The sequence below is a fragment of the Equus quagga genome, chromosome 1 (genome assembly GCF_021613505.1).
Source record: "Equus quagga isolate Etosha38 chromosome 1, UCLA_HA_Equagga_1.0, whole genome shotgun sequence".
Lineage (NCBI taxonomy): Eukaryota > Metazoa > Chordata > Mammalia > Perissodactyla > Equidae > Equus > Equus quagga.
The window spans coordinates 183,045,089-183,062,203 of NC_060267.1; positions in this window are offsets into that span (position 1 = coordinate 183,045,089).

Below are 17,115 nucleotides of genomic sequence, written 5' to 3' on the forward strand. Positions count from 1 at the left end.
TGCGCACAAGTTTCTTAGGATCTCTAAATCTCAATTCGCTCTTCTACAAAACGGGCATAACAGTGCCCTTTTGCCTTACAGTATTACTGTAACGGAGACAGGACGTGGCGCAACTAATGAAGTTAACACGGGGAACAGACATAATAAGCATTCTGTAACATTCACCACATTTATTACTTATAAGTGACTTCAAATGTCTCTATGAGAGTCCTAAAATCTAAGATTAGACCAAGTCTAGGAATAGCACAAAAAAGGGAAAGTAATTATTTTAATCTCTTCCGCATGTTTTCACATTGAACATTTTCATCAAAGAAAGCACAGAACAGCAGGAGAAACATTCTCTGTAAAAAAATAGTTATCAGGACAGTTACTTGTCATTATTGAGTACCTGTGTTGGGTCTGGTGATCTGCATATGCTCATCCATTGAATCCCTAATGCAACCTTTAAAGTTAGGTGTTCCCAGTCCCACCCCCATGAAGCAGTAAAGTATCAGAGGGCTCTAATAAACCACCCAAGTTCAGCGCATGGAAATTTGATGTCCACTCTAACTGATTCTGCAGGACTCTATGTTGCTGTTATACAAGCAACAATGGAAGGAACTTAGCTTCAAGAAAAGAGGAACTCAGCCTAACCTACTGGGGAGAGGAGTAGAGATGGATGCTCTTTGCAAATATTTGAATAATTTTCATAAGGAAGAGGAATTATATTTCATCTGTGATGCTTTACAGGGCAGAACCTGTCCAGTGGGTAGGAGGTAATGAGAGTAAAGTTCAGCTCCAGACAAGAGTAAACTACGACAGTCTGAAAATTGGATGGGCCACCTTGAGAAGTGATGTGTTCCCCATCACTGGCTGTGTGCTGTGTTATTGGTGGTGCTGTAGAGTGTGCATCTCTTAGACGGCCCTGGATGACCTCTGGGTTCCCTCCTACTTGGAGAGTCTATGACTGTAAGTACTGCTCCAAGCATAACAGAGTCCTGAAAAAAATCAAACCAAACCTTTAGGTACCTTAGGTTAGTTTGGACATTCACACAAAAAAGAAAAGCACCCACACGTCCACGCTTAAATCAACCTCTCTTATGTTCAAATTGCCACTGCTCTCCTGTTCAGAGTCCCTTCACACCATTTAGAGTTATACAGATGGAAAATCAGCTAACATCTACTGAGAGCTTCTTATTTGCAGGATCTAATGGTTCAAATATGTCCATACGTATTAAACCACTGAATCCGTCTAACAAATCCATGAGGTAGGTATATTAGCCTCATTTTACAGATGCAGACATCAAGGCACATCAAGGATAAACATCCTGCCGAGGGTTACAGAGTTAGTAAGTGAAGGAGAAAGGATTTGAACCTAGAGAGGCTCAGAGTCCACACTCCTATCATGGAATGGAGCTGATGATGGTAATAATAGAATTAATAACAGCCGCTAGGAGCTAAATGTTTCCTGTGTTAGAGCTAAACCCTATACTCTGTCACGACACTCATTATCTTCTCTAATCTTATCCACAACCCTAGGAGACAGCTGAGGAGACTAAGCCACAGCACAGTTACGATCTTGTGTCCACAGATGGTAAATGAAAGAAGGATTTGAGCCCGGGAGGACGTAATTCCAAAATCCCTGTCCTTATATTCTGTGCTCTCCATATAATTTTGTGCAGCGATGGTCTACACTTCTTTTGGTGTGGTCCAACTCTATCCTGATCTCTCTCTCTCTCTCCTAGGCAAACCTGTCTCACACTTTCATTCATGCTGGTGTAATGAACTGGCAACCCCCCCAGGGAAATCAGCACATGTGGACCTGAAAGGCGACTGTGCATCCTGGGCTCACTCATGCCACCTGCTCTGGGTCTCCTTTCAGCAACTTTGCACCAGTGACTGCGTGGCATCATCTTTCAGGGAGAGTTATTTGCAGTGACTGTTTGCAGTTATTAGAGTTCAAAACCCTAACCTGACGGGGAAACGAAGACGGCGTGAGATTTTAGGCATGAGTTAATTTCTGATTTTATTTTCCCGACACCAGAGAATTTACGACATTTAGACCATTAATCATATATAAATCTAGCTCTAACTGGAAAATTCCATCTCGATGCCACCTTAGTAGGACTTGATGATATTTATCTCCAACCATTTTTCCTTTTCACCATTCCTTGGCTCTCAGTATTTAATAGCCAATGCTTAGTCAAGCTGATTTAAGGATTTACCATCTGGATGTTGCATTTCATGAAAAATGGTAAAATAAAATAGAGTTCTCATTTCTTTCCTAGTGTACTTCCAGAGGCCGTGGTACTAATGACTACTCACAGAACATGCAGAGTCCCACAGAGACTCTGGTGGCCAGGACAGCCATTATCATTACCAACCATTACCAAACAACCGTAACTGTGTTGGCCATGCGAAGTACATTAATAAGGAAAGTGCTGATAAGGCTTTCTGTTTTACCTTTTAATATTTGTCTTTTATCCAAATATGATGTTGAATAATAATCTTGTGTAGACAGAATCTCTCTTCCTGATTTTTTTCTGATACATTAACTCTTCAAGGTCATGACTAATGACTTTCTCATGACCCTGAATTTCCTGGTTCTGTTTACTCAGTGCAACTGAACAGGTCATTTCTACACATATCTTCGAGTCTCAATAATACAAACTGTCTCAATTGGCAATGCTAAAGATTATGAATGAAATTGATAAGGAAAATTTAAAAATGTGAATATATAAACACATCTCTACCATCTGTGCTACTAGATGAATACTATTCAAAGAGGAATACAAATGAGATTTGAATTCCATGATGTTTTAAGAAGAGATTTTCCTTTCTTGAAAATACCTTAATCCAATATTAAAATTAATTTGCATTCTCAGAAAAATAAACAGACTGGCATAGGCAACAGCATATTATATTAGATGGGGATGAGAAATTGCCTCAGAATTTGTAATTGATCTTGAATAACACACACACACACACCCTCTTGTGAAAATCAAGAATTGCTATATACTTTTCTCAATTTATATATCATTTATCTTCATTTCTGCATCATTACATAAGTCCAAACTAAATCAATGTTTTACATACGTTAAATGCTCTATTAGGCACCACACCAAGAGAACGACTAACAGTGAATCACAGAGCTGGGGCTCAGACTCAAGCAAATTTTGGAGGAAGGTGCCCTGGTGTCTTCTTGTTCTCTGCATTTTTTTCTACATCTGAAAACGTCCTCATTAAACTTTCCTCACAGGTGTTTTTTTAGTAACTTGCCCCCTGACCCGGCATAAACTGTGGCTGTTCCTGTGGTTTATCACCAGTCACTCCAGTGGCACGGACTCTGTTCCGCTTTATTCGTTGCCCGGAGCCCTGGGATCAGGGTGCGCGAGGGAGGCAGAAAGCTCCCATTCTCAGACACACACAGACCTCTAAGGTCTGGTCCTGTGTCCTGTGCAACTCCCCTTCTAGCCGCAGGTTGAACTGCTCTCTTTTGAGAAAACGACACTTAAATCATGGCGCATTCTTCGTCTTGTGATTGCTAATCTCAAAGCTTGGTGGTCTTTGCATTTTAGAAATTGCTCCTTATGTATCCTTTATTTCTCATAACTCTGGCTCTCGCTCTAGTAAGCGTTGGCCTTCGATATTCTTATTTATGCAATAAGGATACGTAGGAACCAACCAACCATTTGTTTTCAACTCTGTCCATTCCCCTTCTGCGGCAGTAAATGCCCAGATCCCACTCCTTGGCATCGAGGCCATGTGGGAAGGCGGTGGGAGGTTTCGAGTGTCACCCCCAGGGTGTATCTCACCACATTTCTCCCTCTAGGTCCTCTTCAAAGAGTATTTACTTTAGTCCATCTTTAACACTTCCTTAGAATTTGGCAACTATTGTCCTTGTCTGTTTCGTCAAAACATTCCCAGGATTCAGCAAGATTTTGTGGATAATTGAAAGACTTCTCACCTCCCTCCTCTGGAGTTCACTGTGTATTTAGGTAGAAGGCCTAGGGGGTTTCCTCTGTTTCTTGTGGGTAAATAGTCAATTCCAGATTGTTTTCATATTCTTCTCCTTTTTTCTCTAGGGGATGACATAGTTTATTTCTTGGAGGAGATTCAGCATACATTGGCATACATTGGCGGGCAGACGCGTCTCCTTCTTTTCCTCACTTTCTCTCAGTCCTGTGCTGGGGTCTACTGCTACTTACTCATCAGCCTTTAGCCCACTTTGACCCACAACGGTGGGTCATCCCCCTCCACCTTCCCTCTGCCGTGTCTAAGGTCACTTCACATCCTGTTTACCCCACCTGTAAGGTCAGTGCAAATTCCCAACGGGCTCTCTTGTGCTCTTCTTAGGAATACATAAAACTTTTGAAAACTCTTGAAAACTCTTCTGTGCTGGTCCAAGATCATGAGACACTTGGGATGGGGTCTCTGTGGCCGTTTCTAAGAAACATCTCTGATGTAGTTTTCTATTGCTACATGATGACGACTGGTTGGGAACATGCACACCAGAAGGACTTATCTTTGAGGCTTGTGCTCCCTCAGGCTCATAGAAAACTTGTGTCCTCTGTCCCAAGACCCCCACCAAATCCGTCTGCGGTCTGCGTCTACACCATCCAGAGGGCGGCTAGGCTGAGGGCAGGGCACAACATGCCATCTCACTCACCCTCGGTTTCCAAAGTCTAGTCACTTCCCCTCGGATAATGCTCTTCCCACTCACTCTTTAAACCTCATCTCCTTTTGTGTGGGAAAATACTCTTATCTCAGCGTGCATTTATCCACAAATTTATCCTTAAGGCTCTATGGCTAGCAGTCTCCAGAGGCTTAGCCTTCTATTGCTCAAAAACCCTTTGTGATCTCAAAAAGCTTGGCTCTTCCAAGCCTTGGCTTTCTAAATGCCTTGCTCACAGGAGTTTTAACATATCTCATCGGGAACTCAGTTGATTTCCTCCTTCTCGGCTGCGTGTGCTCTCCCCCAGAGGAGGAAAGCCACCTGCTTGATGGGTGGAAATCGTGGCAGAAACCAGAAAGTGCAGGAGGAAAAACAATGGTTATTTTCTCCAAATTATATTCCACAACAAGAGGAATAAGGCAGAGGTTCAGACACTTGGTAGCTGCTTAAAAAGTGTTATTCTCACCCACTCCTCAAATCACTAAATAAGACATCTGTATTATTCCTAAGATCTCTAATGCTTTCCATGAGAGTCAAATGTCCATCTCTTCTATAGAACATTCTCCCAGAAAACTGGGAATATTTTTTCTTAATAGATGGCCGTATATCCTAATCACAATTCCTGAGCTTATGAACAAAGAAATTAAAAGCAACATCAATACAGGAAAAGAAAAATAAATCAGCGTATATTCTAAATTCTGCAACTAAAAAAAAATCAGAGTAACCTCAAGCCCTACCAAGTCCCAGAGTTAGTGTGACCTACGAGTTAGCTGACTGTACGAAGGTCCCTGTACACAGATAATACGGTCTCTTTTGAGATGTGGTCTGTTTCCTTCTGTCTGCCAACATCATGTATTCATCGGTTTCTACTACTCTTGTCTACAGCATTCTAAACCATGTGGGTGTGCCGTCTCTCTCCTATAGTGCTGCTCTCTCCCAGCCATCATCCGGAACAAGAGAGACTATATCTGGTTTGTATTAGTCACGGTGAAAGCTAAGCTGCCATCACAGAGGATTCAAACAATACTGTGGTTCAAAGAAGTTTACTTTTTTCTCATGTGCCAGTCCAGCAGGAAACAAAGGACAAGATAGGTAGGTGACTTTTCTCCATAAGGTCCTTCAGGGACACAGGCTCCTACTATTCCATGGCTCCATAGTCAATGCAATTTTATCCATATCTACCTGGACAAATAGCATTCACACCCTTCACATCCTTGTTAAAATTTGCAGGAAGGAAAGAATGGAGCATCAAAGACCTTCTTTTCTAAGGACACAAAGTACGCATCGCATCTATTCCTTTCTATTGGCCAGAATTTAGTCCCATCCCCAATCTTGACTATAAGATGAGAAATACAGTCTCTTGTGGGTAACCAACAGCCCAGCTAAAATTCAGGACATTCTATTACTGAGAGAAATAAGGGGAGAATTGCTATCGTGGGACAAATGGTGTTTCTGGCACCAGCTGTGGGTGTGAGCAACTGAAGCCCAGAGGTTTTCTCCATGCTCCCATGAGCTAGGAAAAGTCTTCCATCAGAGGAACCTCTGGCTCAGTGCTTCTCAACCTTGGCACTTTGACATTTTAGGTAATTCTTTGTTGTGGGGGCTGGGGAGTGGGGCTGTTCTGGGCATTGCAGGGTGTTTAGCAGCATCCCTGGCCTCTAACCACTCCGTATTACTAGCACCCGCCACCCCCAGGTGTGATACACAAAAATGTCTCCGGGCATTGCCAAAGATCCCCTGGGAACAAACCAGTCTGATTGAGAACCGCTGTTCTGGCTGCAAGACGCATCTCAGAGAGTCTCTTCTTTTAAGGTACGTTCCTTTTGTTTTCAAATAAGCTACCCCGGTGTCAGAATTTTCCACAGGAGTCAAGCTAATTGTATTTCCCCATCATTTTCACTCCTTCAACAAATATCTCTTAAGCACACACTAGATACTAAATCACAGATTTCATGCAGCTTGATGGGAAATATGGAGATGAATTAGCAACTGAGTCCTCAGAGCTTCGTAGTCTCATAAGAAAGATAATACGTGAAAAATATTATATGAGCTAAAAGATATATAATATCAATCATACATGACAGAGAATGAGATGCGTCCCTCACATTATCAGCTTCTTTAGAACGTGCCTGCTGTCCAGTGAAGCTGAGATGACAGTTTTTCTTTTATTTGCTGTTGGGATGACTGAGTTATCACTGAACCTTGTGTTTCCCCCACATTTTGACCTCCAGATGTCCTTCCATAACCATCCAGAGGCTGACCTCGCTACCCAGCTCTTCTCTACTAACTTCCCCTAGACAAGGACAAGAAAAAGGGAAATAATGTGCTTGTCCGACAATCTACTTAAGACTAGCACTTCATATTTTAGTCTGGGGTCGTTTGGTTCAAGCAACAGAGTCGCACAGGAAGTACCTTAGGCGAAATGGAGAAACTTGTTAGAGGGTGCAGAGGGACTTCATGGAGCCTGCAGGAAGAAAGTATGTTCAGATTTTACGAGACACCTTTCCAGTGCTCTCTCTCTAAAGGCTGGTAGAGGACTGCTTTTGCCAGCTTTCATCAAGTTCAGCATGGATAAATCTAGTGTTTATCTTTAGAATGTGGAGACAACATGTATCTAGTGACCTCAGCTTTGGGATTTGAGCTGTAATTATAAGACAACATGAAAATGGCTATAATATGTCTTGTTTTACTTGCTAGTCTGTTTCTTTCACTGTGATATATTGATCTTTAAAATCTGAAATAAAATTGTTTCATTTAGTAGCAGGATAATTTTTGTAACTGGCCATGCAGATGTTAACTACTATATGAAACTTCCATTTTCCATTTTATTTTTTGTCACTTAAAAAATCTAATCAGCATGCTTCCACTAGTTTTACTTATCTTGCCAGACGAGCGAGTGAAGCCGGTAAAGAATTTGTAATAACCAAAGCATAATTATTAAAGAGCTTCTCTCTTTTAGGTATCCCAGTTTCTGAGTTCTTCTCTTACCCTTGACATTTATACCTTGGAGAATTAGACTCTGGAGATATGGTGGACATGGAAATATCCCTTTCCACTGTGCCCCGCTCACCCCTAATAAATCATCTCAAGCCCTGTGATTAGAGACTCTGCTCCCAGAGAAACTCCTAAATGGGCAAGGACCACAAAACCCCATCTTCTTGGCCACAGCAGATCGAACTAGGGTTTAATATCTGACCCAATCAGTTTCTCTCTCAAAGAAAGCTCTTGGAGTAGAAGACCAAATAAGGATAACAATCACATGACAAAATTTTTTGTTACGTGATCAGCAAAGAAGACAATGGCCCTCTTCGGGATAGAGCAAAGCAAGAGAGTTCTTAGGATACCGGACATATGCCCCTAGAAGTTTGAGTACATATATGAACAGCATGACTTAACACGTTTCTTACCCTGAAGATTGAGCAGATGAGGAGCTTGCTGAATTAGTCCACATCAGTAGACGTGTAAGAAGAAGCCACAGCAGTGTAGCCTTTATCAGCTGGCAAGGACATGTGAGTTTCCCATCAGTCAAGGACATTAGGTTTGAGCCGTTTTACTAGTCTCCAATCCAGAGGGCCATCCTCTAGGTAAGACGATCCCAGGAGCAAGCTGGAGCTGTGAATGATTGGAATAAGTCTGCCAGAAAGCACACGACCCACACGAGACGACTCTATTGTGAGGGCGCTCCCTTCTGGCTCTCCAAAGGACTCGTGCTGTGGCCACACAGGCCTCCGAGGAGGCTTGCCACCCCAGGACATGCCAGACCAGGGACTGCTGCAGGGTGAGTTAGGCAAAAAGCTGTTGGTTCTTTCTTCTAATCCCATCTCTCCACAACCTGATTTTAGAGGACTCTGAAGCAGAAGGGGGAAGAGAGTATAGTCATAATGCAGGCAAGGCTTTGAATCAGAATTTTCAGTGAAATTTTTATTTAGGTTGGTCTAAACTTTTAATATTAAAAAGTGATTATTCATTATTGTGATAATATATTCTCATAACAGAATATGACCATACTTACCCATATGATTGCTGACACTAACAGATGTCAGAAGACCCGAAGAAGTCATTTCCAAAATGTCCTAGCTAGCATTTCCAAAGGAGAGAAGCCTGAAAGCTGAGTTTAGGTGATGCTGACTTCAGTGACTCCTTAGAATGCACACAATGGATGCAGAGAATAATAGGAAAACTGCCTGACAGGAGTGTGATATTCTTCAAGAGTGAGGTTGGGTTTTTGGAAAGGTGTAGAGTCTAGGTGATAATTATGAGATAATCGACCCTTTAAAGAGTACGGTTAAAAAGCCATCAGACCATATTAAAGACCTTGTAACCATCATAGAACTGAGTTTGGGGATCCAATGAGCCTTGAGAAATTAGAAAGATTAAAAATAGATATGATGGTCACATACTAAAGAAACGGACTAAATCTGACCAGTATACCTTGATGGTAGTGTGCCCTGGGCTTTCTGGCAGAGTCAATGGTTCTTGGTGTTAGATTTAAAGAATGGCTATTACAAGGCTGAAGGGGATAAAAAGAATTTACTATTCATTTGCCCAGAGGAAATTTTTTACAGTCTGAAACAGTACATCAGGATTTCTCCAGATATCATCTACCTACCAGTGACTGATGTGGATGGTATTTGCAGGTATTTGCATATTTAGATAATCTGATTGTATTCGGAAAGACTTGGGGAGGAAAAAACTGAATCCTTAGAGTGTTAGACTTTCTCCAAGAGGCACGACAGGAAGTGTTCCCTAAACCTCAGTTCCAATGTTCCTAAGCCTCTGTTAATTATATAGCAGACGTAGTTTCTCATCAGGGGAAATTCTGTCCTTATCTGCTGGCCTCCTCCTAGTAGATTCAGAGACGCAAAGATGCTTTGGAAGTTCAGCTGGGGTTTCAGGCTGTCAGTCAAGGATCACATCTGAATCTGCGTTTCCGGCAGATTTCACTTGTGGGCATTTGGTTAGCACTGAGCTCCCTCCCACCTGTGGGAGAGAAAGGGCTGACCCACCACCTCCTGGGGACCCGGGAGCAGATCTTCTAATCCCTAGACCAGTGTTTCTCACCTTGGCTGATTATGGGAACCGCCTGGGGAAACTTAAAAATCAGAAATTCTGATTCCAGTAATCTGTTTCCCTTTTGAGAGCTTCCCCTGATGACTTTGCTATTTGGCCAGGGTTGAGACCCTCTGTCTTAATCAAAACATCTCCACTTAAATTCGACTAATTTCAGTAAACTTTGCACATCATACATTGATCCCGGCTCATAAGTCTTACGCGTGTACTATATTTTAAAGAATTAAGTAAATAGAGAAAGAAAACTGGCGTTTGCTAGTCCATGACTAAAGGCTCAGTCCTCCATTTGTGAATAGACTTTGCAGCACTGAAGTGGACTACGTGGTTAAAGTTAATCTGTGTGCATCTGGAGGGTCTTTTCAAGAAAAGACTGTTAACAACACTCTCACTCTCACATATGTACTCATTTGTCCTAAACTGGGTGGGATCATGCTGTAAGGTTAGCTAGCCACGAGGGTCTGATTTAATCATGGTTCCTGGCGGCATCCAGCCAGAGAAGGCACATGCTCTTTAAGGCAGGATTCACCTCAGACCGCTGACTCCTCCATTTCATCGCGCGTATGCTGGAGCCCCGAGACTCAGAGATGCAGACTGGATCTTTCAAAGAGGTTCTTAACAGCAATCCACCCACCAGGCTGCTTCAGGGAAGAAGCTCCTCAACCCTGACTCCCAGCCACAAGCTCGGGAAACTCACACAGACTCCACGACAAAAGTCTATTGTCACCCATCTCAGTTCAGAAAATGGTCTATTTATATTCCCCGGTTTCTGACTGTGGGCTCCTCAAGACCGTGGGGCTGTCCTAATAACTCATGTATCAACAGAACTTATTACAGGTTCCTGCACAAACGAGATGAGCACAATATTTGTTGAATGGAATTTCTCCCTCCTATTGATAAAGGTACTAACACAGAGTTGTGACTCTTTTAAATGTTTCTCAAATATTTTAATTTCAAAATCTCTAATTTTGAGTAAACTGTTGTCATTGTAAATGCTGTGCCTGGGCCCTATACTGGCAGGCTATCTCTGTTTCTGATGTTTCCTCAGGGGGCAGGCAGGGGGCAAGAACTTGCAGCTTCCAAAGGGAGGCTGAACTCCCCCATGCAGACCCTGCACAGAGCAGCCCAAAACTGAAGTTTTGTCCCTGAGCTCCTCACCCATCCTGAGGGTAGAAAAGAATCGAGGTCTAAGAAGTCAGGAAGTTAGAGGAGGAAAGGATTTGTCAACAGTTATCTGGAGGAGGAGGGGCTTCAAGGAGCTCATGGAGAGCCTGGATGGGACCCTTGTTGCTTAGGCACGCGATAGAAGCGTCTGACTCGCGCTTGAGTTGAAGCTCTCCGCAGAGAAGCTGGTGAGCAGGCTTGTGCATTAGCACAGAGGTTCACAATAGCTGTTCTCCAAAAAACGCTCGCTTCTCTGGAGTAAAAGAACCTAATGCTGGTATTGACTTGGGGTCTTATTCATGGGACCCCGCCCAAGGAGGTTCCTGCGAGGGAAGTAATCTGACCAGAAGGAGGCTGAGGGAAGATCATAGATTGTAGCTGAAGGAGAGGCACCACCCTGCGGTGGAGCTGTGGGTGGAAAGGCTTGGTCAGGACCAGTTTTGTAACTTGTGGGGCCCAGTGCAAAATGAAAATGCGGGGGTCTCTTGTTCAAATATTATTAAAATTTTCAAGGCAGTTACAACAGAGCATGAAGCCAAGCATGAGGCCCCTCTGAGCATATGGTCCTGAGCATCCACATGGGGCTCACACCCATGAAGCTGGCCCTGAACCCAGTGGTGGAACCACACAGCTCACAAACCCCCAAAAATTTGCCTCAAGAGAAACAGGCGTAAATGTCTGTGATAGCTGGAGAAAATCAAAGTCAGATTGCAGAAATGTCAATGAAAGGCATCTCTTTATCTCTCTCCCCTCTCCCTCTCCAGGAGTCAGAAGCAGCCTAGTGAGTGGGAAGATGCGTAGGATCCACCTGAAGGTTTGGGACCGCCCCACCAATTCTCCCCACTGCAGGCTTTGAGTGGGAAGCAGACAAAAACGAAGGGAGAAGTTTAACTTTACATGAAGTTTGGAATTTTAACTATTATACAAGGTGGACATTTTAATTACTGAAATGAAGTAATTTTGGGGGGGGAAACAAAAGTAACTTGAAAACGTTTTTTAAACATCTGAGAAATTATGAGACTTGCCCAAGATTTTATCCAAAATGCCAATGAAAAAGAAGCAGATGTACTGCCATAGTAGGTATGCAGGATGGTGACGGGAAAGAACAAAGGTACTTTATGAACGTGCCCTAAGACTTCTGCTTGTTCAGTGTAATGTTGCAACTATTATTATTTACGTACTCAAACTTCTCTGGGTAAACACACACACACAAACATGCATGCCCACACACATGGATTGACATTGGGATATACTTACATGAACCTAAAAGATTATTTGAGGTGAAGAAGTTGAACTCCTGATTTAATTGAGCAATGTCTCATAATGATGTCAGTTATAAGCCACTGCAAAAACAGAACTGATGAAACAAAAAAGTGGGCATTAAAAACATGTTTTTGTTGCGCCACTTATATGACAGAAACTTTCTAGGAATCTGAACTAGAGAGTGGGGGAAAATAACTCTAGACCAAGGAAGAAGTACAATAAAGGGCTTTTTGGCGAAGTGTTTAAATTTGAAGTTGTAGTTAAATGATGTGCAAGGTACAGGCAAGAAATGTGCTTTGACTGCCCTCCAGCGGTTTTAACTTATCACTGCAACATCTCTAACCGCTTTAGAAGTGAACGTTTCCATCAAATGCACATCTTAGAGGCTATTGGACAAAGGAAATCTGGAACGATGATCTTCTATTTTGAAATATTTTCTAAATAAATAATTAAATGGACCAAGTAGCTCTGTGTATTGTGTTGAAATATGTCCACGCTACACGGATTTGCAACATTGTTGCTTTTGTCTTCTTTTGAAGTTTGTCTGTAACTTCTTCCCGAGCTCTGTTAGCTGGTCAGGGTTTGGGCAGGGCGAGGGTTTGGGGAAAATTTTATCTTCCAAATTAAGCGTTGAAAACGATCTTATTCCAAACAAACATTGAGAGAGCCCCGCTCGAGCGTCCGAGCGAGGCTTGCCTCCGCCGCCTGCGCCTTCCGCTCTCGCCGCGCGGGCCCTCCCAGCGCGCTGGGTCTGTGCGCGCCTGGCTGCTGGGTGCACCGGGTTGCTGCCTTGGCTTCTCCTGGGCTCGGTCTGATGCTGCCAGCCCCTGAGTTCATCTGTGCCCTCCCCCGCCGCCCTGCCTGAGGACGTTGCTTGCAGCTTCTGTTTCTCGGTCCTTTATTCCCGACCAGGGCGGGGCTGTTCACGTCTGCCGGTTCTCAGTAGCCTGCTCCTTCACACCCCACAAGGAAGCACTAAGAAACGGCTAGATGCCCTCACATCACAAGGGAGAGCGTGTTGATGCAAGGGATGTGTCTTGGGCCCTCTTTCGTCTGAAACCTCCTACTGACCGAATTTTAGCTGCATCAGAATCTTCTGGAAGGCTTGTAAAAACACGGATATCTGGGTCCACCCCCAGAGTTTCTGATTTAGTAGTTCTGGGGTGGGTTCCAAAGACTTACATTTCTATCAGGTTCCTAGACAATGCTGATGCTGTTGGTCCAGGACCACCCTTTGCAAACCACAAGCCTAAACCAGCACTTCTCCCAATTGTTCACATCAAGGTGTATATACAAACCAATAAGATTCTTACTTCACACAAGGGTCACCCTAAGGCGCAGGCGAATGCTCTGGGTATATGCTGTCTTGATTAGTCTTCTCCTCCCCCTGCCAGAACCACAGGGCATCTTTCTTAGCTCTTCCCCGTGAGAATCTAGTAGGATTCCTAGAGGTAAAAACCAGGACAGAATTGCCCTCTCTGAGCCTGTGGCTCCCAGGACTCTCTCACTCTGCACTAGTCTACATTCGGCCTCCAGCAATTTGTTGAAATTACCACTTTGGGGTTCCTACCAGCCATCGCTCTAGTGACTTCTGCCCCAGGTGAACTACTCGGCTGTGACCATCTGGATTCTCCTGTGTATCATTTTGCTCTGGCTGCTGTAACAGGTCGCCACAAACTTCACGTCTTAGAACAATTCATATTCATTTTCTTATGGTTCTGGGAGTCAGGAGTTTGCATGGGTTTCACTGGACTCCAGTCAAAGAGTCAGCAGGACTCATTGTCAGAATGTCATTCTGCACGCTCTCCAGGAGAATCTTTTTCCTTGCTTGCACCTTCTAGAGCCCGCCTGCTTTCCTCCATGGCTGACCCGTGCCTCCATCTTCTGCACCATCACCACAGGGCGAAGGCCTCTCCCCTGCCACCTTCAGGACTCTCTTCTCTCTCCCTCTTCCACCTTTAAGGTCCCTTGTGATTACATTGGGCCCAACCAATAATCCAGGATAATCTCCCTATTTCAATGTCAGTAGATTAGCAACCATGACTCCATCTGTTACCTTAGTATCCCTTTGCTGTGTAAAGTAACATATTCACAGGTTCAGGGATCAGGACGTGCACTTCTCTGGGCGGCCGTCATTTGGCCAACCACCGCCTGTCTGTCCAGATTTCAGGGGCGGTTTGCCCTACAACCTCAGTTCTCTGATGGATCCAAGAATGGTTGCCAATTTTCCATTTATTCAGCTTTCTGTTATTTTAAGGACAGGAGTGATGAATTCTAAGCTCTTTACATGTCGGGGTAACACCAGAGGTAGTGGGCACTTGATCGCACTAGATCTGGAGCCTTAAATAGAGTAACTGAATCACTTTCATCTTCTGTCTCCAGCGTTAGACACACAAGTTTTAAAGGACAGGATGTGGAAGGAAGTTCATCTCTCCATTATAAACACTTTGCTTTAAATTTGAAGAATTCAGAGAAAAAGTAAAACGTTTACCTTTCTCGGAGAGTGTTCATGTAGTCTTTCGAAAGTAAGCAAGACGACAACTGCAGCAGACACAGAGAAGGCTATCACTGAGTTATAATCGGAAAGCCACGCCTTCTATAATGTTGGACATATTGTGCACTTCAACCAAGGTGTATATCCTATTCCAATTAATTAGGGCACTCTGGAAAGTCAAAAAATCTACAGCATGTTATTCTAGGGGAGTTAAAATGTGTGTGTATATCACATAAACTACTTTCTTGCCATAGTTTAAGAGTATGTATAAATACAACTCTAAAAGCCAAGGGTTTAATATTAATCTTTTAGGAAAAAATTCCTGAAAATTACAAACTGCAATGTCTAGACATCGTTGCTGAAATGTACGTGATTGAAGAAGATAGTTGCAAAATGACACAGGAGTGTGCTGGAGGATTTAATGTGCTCTCAATCCAATATGAAATACACTGTTGCGCTATTATGTATACATTATTAATCACTAGGGTCCATAATTTCATGATACTTATGTTAACTCTTTTCGGAATCTTTTAGATAAATGTTAATGTGCATTTTTCATCTCTCTCTGGCAAAAAGTCTCAAAATAAACTCTCCCTTCTCTTGCCTTTCTACAGTATAACTACATAGTTGGCTGGGGACGTAGGGAATGTGATAGGTTGTAAGGCATCTGATTCTTTACCAGAGTGTATTTCCCATCCTGTTACATCAGAGGGTGCAAACTGGCAGCCTCAGATAAAGTTTGGTCTGCAGACACCTTTTCTTTGGGCCGTATCTTTTTAAAAAAAAAAAAAAATCAATTTCCAGCAGTTAAAAATTAGAAGAGTTAAATTTTAAAATGTGGGGTTTTCGACTTTTTTATTGGAAGCGTATTTCCATCAGTCGACAGAAGACTGAACTGAGGAGAAATTCCCTGCTTGGGGAGGAGCCAGGGAGGCACCGGACAGCGCGCCTCTTCAGCTGGCGGAGTTCCCGCCCCTCTCTGTTGCATTACACGCAGCCTGTGCTTTACTGTCCTGGGAGGCAGATGAGCGTGCACCCTCTGACACTGTCCTCTGCCGCTTCCGTCATTGGCTCAGATCGTGAAAATCCAGCAATCTCATTATAGTGGCCATGAGGACGCAACTACACAGGAGTGCCTATCCACACAGGTTCCAGTGTCCGTAAACAGCGGAGTCTGCTGATCAGTGTCTATAATAATTGGTATGCTCTAAAATATGTAAGCCACAGTTGAAAGGAAGTCCCATAGGCAGATAATATCTGGCTCATTTTTTGTAGTATGATTAATTATACCACAAAAAGCGTTTTTAAAATCCATTCGGGATTCTTTGAGCTCCTGAAACATAAAGAACACTCAGACCCAAATGGATTTAAAGCTAACAGCCAAGAGTGAGGGTTGGAATGTAGAGACATTTAAGAAACCAGTAGTGAGAGAGGCAGCCTTAAAAGGTGGGCAGAGTGCTGAGCACGCTGGGCTCTTCCCCTCACTCTTCTCAAAGCATCTCTGCTTCTGAGTGCATTTCTTACAATGCCTCTTCTTCACTCACCTTCTTTCGATTAGTTTCCCCTCCTAATTTTAACCCTCACACTGCTACACTGTAGCCACTCCAGCCTACCACCTCTATCAGCCACCCTTGGTTGGTTCACTGAGAAAGGTCTCTGAATGGTCTAGTCTATCTTTTGAAACCAGGCCCAGAAGTCATAAGACAACGTGCAGCTTCTGGGTTGGTGGCTTTTAGCTAGGAGCCAGCCTTGCCCACTTAGTCACAGCCAATGATGTATTAACAACGTTGTGATCATCATCGCTGTCATCTCTTCTCATCACGATCCATACCATTGCTAGCATTTCACAGATGCTTACTGTGTGCCGGACAATGTCCTAAACACTCTAGACATGCTTCATTTAATCCCAGTAGCAACTTACGAGGCAGGCACTATTTTGACCGTCTTTTATGAATGAGGCCAGTGAGCATGGTTGTGCACGCTCAGCAGGGACTTGAAGGCAAGGGCGGCTTCCCTTCCAACTAGCTGAGGGTGGGACAAGCAATAATAGACGTGTCTAGAACAAACTATTTTCCCTTTGGGCTTGCAAAATAGGAGGTTCACAGAGAATTACAGGATAATCCCTTCATTGAGAAATTACTAAAACTGGCTTGCGATTTGCTTCGTTTGCACAGTCGTGCATCTCTCTAAATGTTTTACAGGCTAGTACAGTCAGCATTTGGGACAGGGCAAATCCGGAGCCAGATTTTAAAATACAGAGCTCTTCCGCTCCCGTCCCCCTTTCTGAGCTCCTGGATCCCATGGAGCTCCTTTCTTTCTAGTCTCTTCGGCTTTCCTCACTCTCTGCTGTTGCCGTCTCCTCACAGTGGACCCTTTCGTTGCCTCCTCTGAAGACTTAATCTCACCCTCAAATTTAGACCACACTGAGAACATGGGACTTGACAAGGTTGGGCAGGGGCCAGATGGGGGCATA